Source organism: Petaurus breviceps, unplaced genomic scaffold, assembly GCF_028583685.1.
Source record: "Petaurus breviceps papuanus isolate PSGF00001 unplaced genomic scaffold, PetGlider_PUasm1.0 84, whole genome shotgun sequence".
In the NCBI taxonomy this organism is placed as follows: Eukaryota; Metazoa; Chordata; class Mammalia; order Diprotodontia; family Petauridae; genus Petaurus; species Petaurus breviceps.
Window position 1 is genome coordinate 12,686,776 of NW_027186645.1, and position 2,532 is coordinate 12,689,307.

The following is a 2,532-nucleotide window of genomic DNA, read 5'->3' on the forward strand; positions in this document are numbered from 1 at the left end:
AGCTATTAAAGAACACATTATCTGAATAGAGATAACAAGGCAAGGAACAGCAGAATCCTTAAAATGTGTCCAGACCTTTACATCATGAGAAAATCTCTGATACAAGTATAACCTGAGAAAAAGATTGCATTTTCACAATGAGAAGGTGGAATCCTAGAAGCAAGGATGAAGGTGTAACAACAGCTTAACTTCTTCCAGGTTAGAAGGTCTCTTAAGAAACATTGAGCACAGATAAACTTTTTGTAAAGTAGAGGCAGATGCCTCAACTTAGAGGAAGAAGAAAATAATGGGCATTCCTTGTAGTTCAGTAGCTTCAAAGTGTTTAGGCAACACAGTGCACAGCAGACCTGGAGACCTGAGTTCTAACCCTTCTTCACACCCTTACTAACTGTGTGACCCTGGCAAGTCAATTCACTACTGTATGCCTCAGTTTCCTCACCTGTAAAATAAAGAAAATAATAGCACTTTCCTCCCAGGATTGTTGTGAGGATAAAATGAGGTAGTGATTGTAAAGTGCTTTGTAATCATTGAAATAGTATATCTTTGTAACCATTGGAGCATTATATAGATGCTAAATAGCTAGGTATAGCTAGTTATCATAGAAGTAGTAGTAGCAATAGTAATAGTGATGGCGGTAGTAGTAGTAGAAGTAACAAAAGGAGGAGGAGGAGGTGGAGGTGGAGGAGGAAGAGGAGGAGGAGGAGAAAGAGAAGGAGAAGGAGGAGAAGGAGAAGGAGGAGGAGAAGGAGGAGAAGGAGGAGAAGGAGAAGGAGAAGGAGGAGAAGGAGGAGGAGGAGGAGGAGAAGGAGAAGGAGAAGAAGGAGGAGGAGGAGAAGGAGAAGAAGATGGAGGAGAAGGAGAAGGAGAAGAAGATGGAGGAGAAGGAGAAGGAGAAAGAGGAGAAGGAGAAGAAGAAGGAGGAGGAGGAGGAGGAGATTAAATGTGGCAAAGCACTGCCCACAATTAGACTGGCATATACAGTGCCATTTTACCCACTTTCACCTCTTAATGTGTGTTTAGATAACTTGTTCAACCTCATTCATCAGTTCCCATATTCCTCCTTGCATGACCTCAGAAAACTTGGTATTGGATACGTTTTTATATTCATCCTGATTGTTCAGAATATGGATACTGGTGCCTCCTTTGGTATACTAAGTGAGGAAAAGTTTTTAATAATACTCATACTGGGAATAGGGGCAGTAACGAAACACACCTGATTGTAACATGGAGCAAATTTTTGGTCACATTATCATAACAGGAAATGAGTACCATTGTCATGATGGGTTCCACCCTCCATGATGCCAAGGGGTGAATATACCTGTAATTAGAGATGGAGACATCCCTAGTGTAGGAAGATGAGGAAATAATAATATTGAGGGTTGGTGTCTCTAAACTGAGGAGAAAATGATATAATTTGTAATTGGTTAAACCCATGTGATTTCCATAGGGTGACAGTGTTCCAGACTTTATGGATCCATGAACTGGGCCACCAGGAGAAAATTCCCCCTTTAAATCTACTTATTAGAATTTTTTAAAAACTGGGTGACTGGACACCACTAGCCATTTTTCTTTTAAAGTGGCCTTTTTGAGGCACTCCCTTCTCTCACAGGATGTAGCTGCCTACCTACAAACAATCTGAGGACATTCTTCTAGCAAGGAACAAAAACCAAGGGTCAGGACCCGCAATAGTTGGATTGGATGACTCTTGGATTCCTGTTTCTGATGTAATTGGTTCCTTGGATACAACAAAAAATCATTTTACTAGTAACAACACATCTTCTACACTTATGTTTTAGTTTCCATTAAGTTTTCTTATGTTTGTTATTTGTCTGGTTGGATGGTTTGTGTAAGAGAAGATGTAATATATCTGAATGGAGCACAGTTAAGGACTGGAATGATTCAGCTTAGTCAGACTTGGCCCTTCTAATTGAGGGTAACATATCAACAACGGAGATAATTGGTGAATTTGTAAGGTGCCATAACTAGGCAACAAAGAAATTGTATCAATCCCTGTGTGCACCTGGATCTGGCTGGTTTGTGACTGCTATATTTATATATGCAAGTGGTTTTGCTTACCTTTCAGCAGTGCATTTGTAAAGCATGCTTAAGTAGCTTGTTACACCAGAGTACTAAGCAATAGAACCGCTTGTGCTTCATGGGAGACTCAGAGAAGTATGCAGTCCTGGAGAGAGCTGATCAGCTGCTGAGTTGCAAGAGAGGTGTAGCTTTGTATCTTTGCATCAGAACAAAGCCGGATGAGTAACCACATTGTTAATGGCACATACAGACTCCTTCTTCTTACTCTTTGTCCTTCATTTTCAAAGAGACCAATGACATCAAGATGTAGCGTGATAGACAGACAGACAGACAGACAGATAGATAGATAGATAGATAGATAGATAGATAGATAGATAGATAGATAGATAGATAGATAGATAGAAGTAGTTATGGATGAATACATAGAAAAAATACATGAATACACAGATATGGAGAAGGAAGGAAGGAAGGAAGGAAGGAAGGAAGGAAGGAAGG